Source organism: Diadema setosum, chromosome 5 (assembly GCF_964275005.1).
Source record: "Diadema setosum chromosome 5, eeDiaSeto1, whole genome shotgun sequence".
NCBI classification, from domain to species: domain Eukaryota; kingdom Metazoa; phylum Echinodermata; class Echinoidea; order Diadematoida; family Diadematidae; genus Diadema; species Diadema setosum.
In genome coordinates, this window is record NC_092689.1 from 27,907,591 (window position 1) to 27,918,770 (window position 11,180).

Consider the following 11,180-nt stretch of genomic DNA (forward strand, 5'->3'; position numbering starts at 1 on the left):
ACAAAAATCATGTCTTGGACGGATTAGTATTAGGCTACTCGGTAGGATAGAGTGTTACATAAATTATTTGGACCTATAGGCCTTCTGGCTTTGAAGGTGGAATTTTTTAGATTTCATTTGTGTTCAATGAACTGTCCTTCCCTCTTGGATGAAAGTTAATTTGACACATGTACAGCTTTGTATCATGTATTTTTAATGGAAATAAATAAACTATTGAATTGAATTGAATTGAATTGAATTGAATTGAATTGAATTGAATTGAATTGGATTGAAAACAAGGAACGTATTTATCTTGTTTATAGTAACGCTTGTTTGCTAAGCCAAGTTCGAATCATCATCGTTTTGAGATATAAAAGTTTCCTCACAGTTTAAGAAACTTTCTACCAAGAAACCTAATCATAATATTGGCTGTCTCCACATTTTGTGGGCGATGGAGCCTAGTCTGGGAAAGCGTCTTTCTATATGATAACATGATTTTCATGATTTTCGTCTCCCTTTCCCCGAGGCGAGTGAACTCTTGATATGGTCGAGAAAATGCATGGCCCCGAAATTAGAGTTACGTCGACAGATATTCCCATCTCGTCGGTGTCTTGTAGAAGAAAGAAGAAGCATTTCGATAAAGAAAACATCATTCGCTATAATTACATTTTTCCAATAATCTAGACCAAAAGACAAATGGGAAGAGTAAGTACAAAGGGCACTGCATATTTCGTTCAGTCGGTCCCAATTTTTCCGCGTTATACTACCTTCCCTGTCTCGTTGATTAATATTTGATTTGAAATCAGCGGTGTTTCATAAAGCAAGATCTCAAAGAGAGGGGAAAATTCCTCCATGTTCTTTTTTTATCTTTTTTATTTAGGAAGAACAACAAAAAAATCAATTTCCCCTGCGGGTTTTCTGTTTGCTACGAGAGTTTCAAATATTTCAAACATGGCAAAATGAAGCTGGGTTGTGCGCTGGTGGTCTTGTGTATATGTCTTTCTGCAATGTTTGTATGTTAGACTTATAGCCTTCGCAGTGAGATTGAATATTGAGCGCTTGATATCAACGTTAGAAAGCTAAAAGAAAAACAAGCACATTCGAAACAAATTAATAATGCTGTACTCAATTCTTTCATCACCGGACGTGAGATATGATGGCTACATATAAAGTAAAAGATATACATCATGCTCACTTTGCTTTTGATGAATAGAGTAAAAATGAGCGAAGAGAACAGTGAGTTGTTGTTGTTGTTGGTTTTTTTTTTTAAGGATAAGGGGCAAGATGATTATGGAATCTGAAATTTTTCCTTGTTTCTTCTGTAACGAAGAGATGTCAGTCACAGTCAGATATTCAAATCTAATGAGATGGTGATGACATCATGAACTTTTCAAGTTTCCCGTCGAAGGCACATAAAGTTTCATTTGTTGTTGTCTGTAACTGAACGGAAGAAATTATATCCCTGTTTATACAAAATTGTAAGAATTAGTAACGGTTTTCGAATGATGACTTTGTAAAAAGATGTGAGTTGAAGTGGCTTCATTATTAATTCGGTCTTTTAATATTTTTCAAAAGAAAAACACATCAAAATAGTGAATGCAATGCAACAGGATGCCCTTCCTAAATATGAATTACCACGGATAGAATAGTTGATAATACCCACAGCATGGACAAAGTGGATGTTATTGACCAAAAGAATGATTTTTTTTATGTATTGAACATGCTGAACGCACCAATTTATTCTGATCGTGTGTGATATCACTGTTATGCTATTGGAGTTGTCATTATTTTCATGATCGTTAATATTATAGTAGAAGTAGCTGTGGTGAGGTGTAGCGAAAGAAGAACCGTCAATAATAGTCTATAGAAATGATGGCAGGATTAGTGATGCTGCTACTGCTAGTACTGTACTATCATGAGACAATCTCGGTACAATATAGTCCGATGTATACAAGCAAAGAGCAACCTCGTAATAGGTATTTTTGTTAAACGCGTGGAAGTACGACGGTTTTTTGGAGCCCAACTTGCAATGCTTAAAACGCCGTTTTGTCACCCCTTAATTTGCTCGAATCACGAACTACCCACCGTCGTGTATGACTTCAGGATAGCACAGTACATGTATGCTGTAGCCAGAGTCCAGTGCCTCTAAGTTTCAAGACAACAAATGGTTCTCCAAAGTGAAGTGTGTGTCATTTAAGTGATCATGGTGACCGAAATGCTGGGGCAGTGATTTGAGCACCAAGCTAATATCAGCAAAATTTTATATTTTTTTTTTTATTTACAAAGACTAACATACACTAGTACCTCAACAGAGTCCCCTTCTAATGTGCTTAACCTGAAGGCAGCTCAAATCATTATTTGATTCATAGATTGCCCTTCAGAGCCCGGTGATATATCTCTTATTCCGTTTCGTAATTATAATTTTTGCTGATTTGTCGAAGACATACATTTTTAACATAATATACGCGCTCAAAAACAAAATTACCTCTATCTATTTTTCTGTCAATCAATCAATCTATCTGCCTATCCATCTTGTCTTTACGCGATGCCTTTTTGCTTCTTATAGAAACCTTTAAAGAAATCTTCTTAGTCAATTTGTCTACTGCATGCTCCCCTCTTCTTTTTTAGGGGAGGGGTTTACTTGCTATGTTTGCTCTTACTCTCTTCATCTCTCTTTTTCTCCGTTTTTTTTCTCCTCTCCCTTTTTCTTTCCAACATTATTCTGGTCGTTTAATCTTCTTCCCGATCGCGGACAAGGTCTGTCCCTGAGTGCAGCCAAGCCTATGCGTGCACGACGCCACGAGCTCTCACGCCGTAACACGCCGCATCCGCCGGGCCCAGTCAGCATGAGCGATGGGTCCGGCCCCCAACCCACCGTATCGTATCGCTCCTTTGCTTTCAAATAATTACGTCGACGACACAGCAGCGTACACGTCATAAGAGAGTGAATGAGAGGCAGAGAGAAGAGAGGGAAAAAGAAAGGGAAAAAGAGAGAGGAAAAATTGAGAGTGTGTGTGTGTGTGGGGGGGGGGGGGGAACTGGCCGCGCCCCCATGGCTCTCTCCACTGGACACGTGACAAGTAGATATTTTTTTTTTTTTTTTTTTTAATCAGTTATGGTGGGGACATCAGGATGCTTTCGCTAAATAAAAACATTGCTAATTTAGGCTAAATTAATTCCTATTGCACAAGAAACGTAAATTGTAACTGTCTTAAAATAAGAGGATGATACATTTTCATATAGGCAGTCAACATACAGCAGGGAGGTGAAAGCATACAGTCAACATGATCTTACCAACAAGAGACTAAATAGCAAACTTTATAGTCTAAACAAAATAAATATCTTTAAATTCAAATCGTCTTAATCATCAAGCAGACATTATCAGGATTAAGCTCAAGTTTCATGCTAACTAAGGAACAAACACCTCGAAGATAACATTGAGTGATGGACAAGTATTAAATACGTGGAAATAATTATAAACAAGAATCTTCTACATCTCCTACAACTACCTCCTCTACGTCTTCTACATGAAGACGTCTTTATATTTGTGTAATACTGTATCAATTGTTTTGAGTATATAATTCCAAAAAGAAACTAGGCAGACTGGAGTTGTTGTTTTTTTTTATTCTCTGGGCAATCACCCCAGACCCTTCTCCTGACCCTAACCCTAATCCTAATCCTGAATCTAATCCTTAGCCTAAACCTAACCCTAATCTTTACTCTAACCTTATCACTAACCAGTATTTAGGCGGGGGTATTTGCCCTCGGGGGTTAATTGCCCTGATACGTAGAGCGGCAGTGTATGCTTTTAGCATCTAAATAAGTTCTGTGAAACAAGTTATAGTTTGAAAGAGCTTTACATAAATGAAATCATTGTATTGTATATTGCGTGGAAGACGTTATCGGTTCAAGGTTTAATGTTGATTGAATACATTTCTTCAGTAAGTGTTTAATCATGGATAAATCCATGCACCCTTTTTGCAAAATATGATAGAATTCTACCTTACTGCAACACTTATACATACACAGACACCCACACACATATTTGTGTATGGATATGAGTGGATTGTAGAGCTTTGCTTCCATGCATTTAAAAGAACATGATGGCCGCGATAAAACGTTGAATCTCAGTTGAATGTCTCAAAACTTGAGGTATAACATTAATGTTTTTCTACATAAATAACACGTGCATGTGATCGTTTTACAGTATACATGCGGTCTGTATTTTTAAAGCAGACTTTCTGGCGACTATGCTACCATCAGATTTGCAGGAATTTTACAGTGCCATTTCTTTTTACAGTGTGAGGAGTTTTTGATGTTGTTATTGCCACTGTTGTTTCTTTTCGAAACAAAATTGATTTCAACTCCCACCATTGGAAAAACTAGGAGCAATATACAGCGTTGATGTTATTATCGATGATATTCGGTACATTACAAAGCAATGAGCGATGGAATCATATCACTATCATCTTTTATTGAAATGCATCCAGCTTATATTTCTCTGTTATTTGATCATCATTACTTTTTTTCTCTGGTACATCTTTTAGTTTTATAACCAGCCAAATCATGGCTCTGGAAACTTATCGTATTATTGGAGGGTCTGACTCAAACTTTTTTTCCTCTATGCGCTTCTTTCTTTCTGCGTGAGAAGAATTTTATTAATTTAGTTACCCAGAAGGACAATTGAAGTGGAATACTCAAATCTATATTATTTTCATCGTGCAGAATTTCGACATTTTTTTCCCACTGAGATAGCCAACTTACGATTAACGCAAAAGTTAAGACGTAGAGGTGTATATCTACTCTCACCGATTATTTTGTAAGTCTTTTTGTAGCCGTTGTGGCTATGCCTCGAGCTGAGAAACACCCTGATTTCTTTTAAGCGTAAGATCTAATTGATTTAGCTTTAAGCCAAAATTTCGCACTTGATTCATCCCGCACAAAAGTGGTTGAAAGTCAGCAAAGATAAGAAAAAGTGCATAACGAAGTCATACCCATTCTAGTGCGCTACTGACGGGGATGTGATCGTTGCGGTTAGAAAGTGAGCAGTAATAGATTTCCATACAGTGATATAAAAGCGTATACCCACATAAGTTAAATGTACCGTGGAGTTCCCGATTTCCGATTTTAACGCAGTTGAGTGTTTCTTGGAGACATTTTGGTAGAACACGAGGGCGTGTCAGGAAGTATTGTGCACAATACATGGCAATAACGTGGTTACGGCAATTCGCATACGTTTCCACGATATATGCTGGGTAATTTGTTCTCAGTTCCCTGCCCTAAAATGTTATTGATCTTGATATGGGGTCAGCGTCCGCACTTACCCCGTGTGTCTATGAAAAGGGCAACACGATTCTAATGGTAACAGAATATCAGTATATACGTATCTGTCAGCGTAGATGAATACTTGCTGTGTGTGCATTTGTAGTTATCATCGATATTGCGTGTGTGGATGGGACTATACTGTGAATATCGTCAAGAGAACATTTTCATCTCATCTATTTGAAGTGTGGTGGAGTGAAGGAGATATGAATGTCGACACCCTCACATACTGTGGCCTTGGACATAGGAAGCGTCCCATATAACTCCATCGCGCTTTCATCTCTGATTCATTGTATTAGTATTTTCTCTCAACCTGTGTTTGATGTGCAGTAAGAGATGGGCCCCGTTGCAAGAAAGTTGCAATCAATTGCAAATAATTGCTAATTTTGAAACAACCATCCTGATTGGCTCAGGGTCTGCCCTATTAAGAAGACATGCATGCAACAATGATTTTGATTGGCCAGTGACAATCAGTTGCAAGTTGCGTTTAAACGCAAAGTTTCTAGCAACGGGGCCATGATGCACAAACAGTTTCGAGTCCGGTTGCTGCACTCTGCTTATCACGTACAAATTTGACAAGGCAGTCAGCTATCAGGAACATACTAGTACTGCAAAGAACATGAGGACATGGGGAAGAACCAAGTCGCTGATGCATTGAGCGGAGACTACGGCCGTATCAATCAAGGGGCGCGCCACCTATCAATCAACGTCGCCCAACTCCTTTTATCATTTTTAAATTATCTTTTGTCTCTTTGCAAATACAGTAGGTACTTTGATCATCGCGCTCGCCATGAAATAATAGCGGAAAGGAGGGGGGAAAGAACTGAAGTCGCCCATCTATCATGTCTAGATTGCTATATTTGTCAATATGATCTGACAGGCGCATATATGGGCTATGCACACACTTGTCTTTTTCTCTCCGTGTCTCTCACCTGGGTCGTGAGTTCATACCCATTATCCCGTTATTTACATATAATTCATCACAGTTGTGCCGAGCCGTTCGCTTGGGACACTGTACGGTCGGGTGTAAAGTTTTTCCCCCCATTGCCTTTATCAGTAAATCGGCATGTCAGGGCCACGTGTTCGGTGGTTCTTCATATATGATGCATTGCTTTATGTTGATTGTCTACCTGCATAAGCTTACTCTCATTACTTTAATCGGATCCAATCATTTAAAGAAAATGTTTACTAAGAACACTACCGTGACAGAAATATACGTTTCATACGCATTTTACATCTAAAAGCCTGTTTGGTTAAAAGTAAATACAATTTCTCATACTCTTTTTATCCCCTACCGCCTATTCATACGTATATCAAATGCCAGAGTATATTCAGTGTACAAACCAAGGACGTTGCATCAGAAATAAAAATATAGTGTGCCTTAAAGTCAGCCTCGACTATGGCATTAGTCCCAGCCTATAAAAGTCATGGGTGCTCTATACCAGTATATATGCGCTTACCGGAACCACGACATGAATGCCAAAGCACATAATTTCCGCGAGCTCACTGTTCAACAATATTGGCAATCTTGCAGAGATACTCCTCTTGGATGGAACACTTAAGGTCCACAGAATGGCAATTGTCTGCCGTTCACGACTTACACTGCTGCGAAAGCACTGTAGCAAAGATCGACGAGATTTGAACATGAATAAGGAGGTAGATAACAGAAACAAAATATCAGAACGTTTCTGGAGTCCCTCCACCATTAGTCGTCTGTATAATCAAAGAGATTGATGGAAAACAGCATTTTATCGTAAGTTTAGACTTAGAGCTGGATGACCTAATACATGTAACCAGGAATCGAGAATAGACGGCAAAAGAAATAACAATTGTTCCTCTGTATCATATTATGACAGATCATTCCTTCTGACACACTGGTTATCCAGATTTTAAAGTTTGAGTTTCAATTCAGTTGTGCTTTATTTCCATTCAACAGGAGATGTAAAACAAATACAAAGTATACATTTTATAAGGTGTACCGCTGTAGGTCACATCAAAGGATAGGGTGAAGACAGGAAATGGTGACAAATAAGGAATGTTCTGCTATCTCCACTAAGATATCATCAAGCCTCAGCTTCATCTTTATAAAGTCTCTTTGACGTGTACTTCGATTTCCATGAAATTTAATAAAAATCATAATAATAAACATGTTACAATCGAAGCAATACTAATTTTGTACGCCAGCTTCTAGGATTGCCGTACAGAAATTTTGTTATAGCTTGTTTACTACAGGATATTCACTTTAAGTGCTTCTGAGAAGTCAAATAGATTTTACTGCTACTGTAGCGAATAATATACGACAGCCTATTCTTTACATCCTAGTCCGCTATTTAAATGAAAATGTAATGTCTCTTGTAATATGATTTATCACGGATCCATATAATTATTCACGTGACAACCAAGTGCCTATAATTTATAACGTTATTGTCATAGATTATGGCTCCAAAGCGCCTCTTTTATACTTTTATGGCATCACACCTACAAACATCGTTAGCTCGGTAAAATATTCCTCTATCGGTCCATCACGTTTTTAGACCAGACTTTTGACGATTGCTATCTATTCATCAACAGGGAGAAATACATCCTAAAACCAGGGAGGTGCTAGAGAAGGAGAGGCAACTAGAGCTCTCCTTTGAAGTCATGCGCGGCACCGCCGAGAAGATATGCGTTCAACTACAGGTGTTACCCATGTGCTTTGACAAAAGAGAGCATCAATAATCGGGACTAGCGCTCTCACATCTAGAAATATTTGCTCCTACTGCAATTCACTCTCTCTTTCAATGTGATGGCAACAATGAATTTGTGTACCTTGAATTGGAGCAGCGAATCAAAATGCAGTGTAAAACTCGCAATTTTAACAGCAAATCGTTTAAAAACACGCTGGAACACGCTTTAACGGAGTACTTTATTTGAAAGATCAAAATATTCCCTTATTAACAGATAGAAAATTAACATGCGGAAATGTGCGCATTATAGAAAAAAAATTAGGTTTTTAAGAGGTTTTTAAGAGGACCTAATTTTCATTTCCTTTCGATTTGCGAATTACGAAGAAACTAGAAATACATGTTAATAATATTGAATTATTTCCTAAACTATTCTAAATCAATTCGAGTATTTCATTTAAAATTTTGCGGTGAAATAAGGCTTGTAATTCAACGAAAGGTGAAATGCGTTCTTCGTCTCCGAACTTCGTCTTGCAACTAGAGCGGTGCCGAGCATGACTTCAAAGCGTAATGGAATGCTAGACATCCCATTGTAACGCCTTGAACCCAAATATGTATTTGCATGAATTACGAAGAATTGCCACTCCATCTCTGTAACACCTCCCTGCTAAAACCAACAATGGCAGGATTAAAGAAACTCCTTTTGGATACGTGAAGGAGGTATAATATTGATGTATTGATGAAGACAGTATACATTAATGTTATACAATTTGAAAAAAAAAAGTACTGCAGTTTGTAAAAAAAAAGAAAAACCATATTGATTTGACCACGATTATTGTAAAAGAGAAGAGCCTCTAGGCTAATTTCTCACGACTTTTATTCTCGTGACAATATTCCAAACCTTATTGGGGTCTAGTCAGGGATTGCAAGAATGTCATGGAGTAGTCTTTAGGAACATGGTAAGCAGAGTCTATTGTGTCAATGAATTATCAACTCAGCAACTCTACACAGTTCTGTCACAAATTAATATCCCGCACTTAATGCTCTTGTCGAGAAATACGCAATGTCAATAGCGTCTTAGTGGCCATGGTACAAGGATTATGTGCAGTAGTATCGGGGGTTTTCGATGCATTTCTTGGGAGGACCATTGATGTCTCTGAGATAACTGACACAAAAGGTGACACTGGGAGCGTTTGCCACATTTACTCACTTATTGTCAGAAGGCTTCCTTCTCTATGAGGAAGGGGGCGTTTCCGTTATTGAAGAGGAAAGCCCATGTGGTGCTGCAAGCAGGATTATGAGAGAGAACATTGGTCTTAATCTGTGAATAGAATTAGCCATCCAAAGACCCAATAGTTTTGTCGTGCCAATTATAAAACAATATGTAATGTATTATTGTTTGCAATGTTTTATTATGTATCCAAGCTGGATATAAGGTATCATCCTATTTTGTTACATCTGATGTATTTTTTCATTGAGAAGTATGAACATAAATTTAAATGAAATGAAATGAAATGAAATGAAATGAAATGAAATGAAATGAAATGAAATGAAATGAAATAAACAATACATTGGGTGACATAGACTTTAAAAAAAAAAGGAATTATAGCCTGATAAGAGCTCATTGTAATCATGTGTGGTTCATTCAAAGGAAAAGCTTGATAACATGCATCTCAGGGGCTGCGGAAAGTTTTTTTTTCTTAGTGTGGGATCAAGGGTCAAGGGTCAATGTACAATGTACATCTCCCCTCTCCCCCCGCCCCCATGTATCTTTGCTTCGATATTGTTACCTGTATGACTCACGAGGGGTTCACCTGTTCTGGCGCTCTGTTTCACGTGAAAACTCCTGACAGCCACATGTTCTGAACTCCGTTATCGCGAGAAATCGAGAACGGCGGGCACGAAAGACGATTAGCTTATTTTACATCTATACCGGGTGTTGAGAGGAGCATGATATAGTAGTCCCCCACGTGCTTACAAACTCCAGTTAGAATCAGAGGGGATGTATACTTTATCATCATTGTTTACTAAGCACAGCTAAGTGTTTTACGAATAGTCGAACGAGTTCAGATTCATGATTTTCTTTCGTCGAAATGTTTTCATTGCAACTGATTGACAAATTGCCCTACATCGACGTAAATAAGCACTGAATTGATCAGTGTTTTAGTGTTTTAATATTAGCCATGATAAAAAATCATGCGCGTACATACTCGAGTATGTACGCCCATGATTTTTTTATCATGGCTACTACTAAAACACTGATCAATTCAGTGCTTATTTACGTCGATGTAGGGCAATTTGTCAATCAGTTGCAATGAAAACATCTCGACGGAAGAAAATCATGAATTTGAATAACAAAGCAGTACCCGCTGCATGCTATAAGGATTAGAACCAATACTTGCTTTCGGGCGAAAGCTCGGTGATCTAGTGGAGATGACGCCTGTCCGGTGATCAGGAGGTCGTAGGTTCGAATCCTGCTCGAGTATGTACGCCCATGATTTTTTATCATGGCTACTACTAAAACACTGATCAATTCAGTGCTTATACGTCGATGTAGGGCAATTTGTCAATCAGTTGCAAATTTGAACGAGTGTAGAGATAATTTGCGACCTAATGAGGATCATGAGGATTTGTTCTTTCTTTTTCTTTTTCCCGTCAAAAGCGAAAATAGATTATTGAGCATTGCAACAGACGGCTACTTTTCATCACTAATATGAAATAATGCAACCACGTCATCGTGATGAAGATATAGAGGAATCTTTTCTTCGAGGAAATATTTCATGATCAAGATATCATACGATTAATCTACCTTTCAATGTTCACTCATTTTTTTCTTTTGGCTGCATGGCTATCTATAGCTATCTTTGCATCAATTCATCTAACTATCTGTCAGTTTGTGCATCTTTCTCCTTCTGATTCATTCTCTCACTTATTCATTAAGTGTGTGGGTTTTCTTTCGCACTCTTAGTAGGCCGAATGGCTTCATTCACTCCTATAGTTTAAGCTGACATAATTATACAGCAATGATGTTTGTATTTCGATGATGGTACAAATCTAGGAGCATTATACCCTTCCGCAAAATAGATCGCTTATCAAAGAAAAAAAGAAAAGAAAAGAAAGTTTCATCAAGGAGTGCAGCAATTAATCCAAAACGGTGAAAATCAACGCAATTAACAAATCACGACATACTAATGAGCTTGGTCCTAACGTAATTCT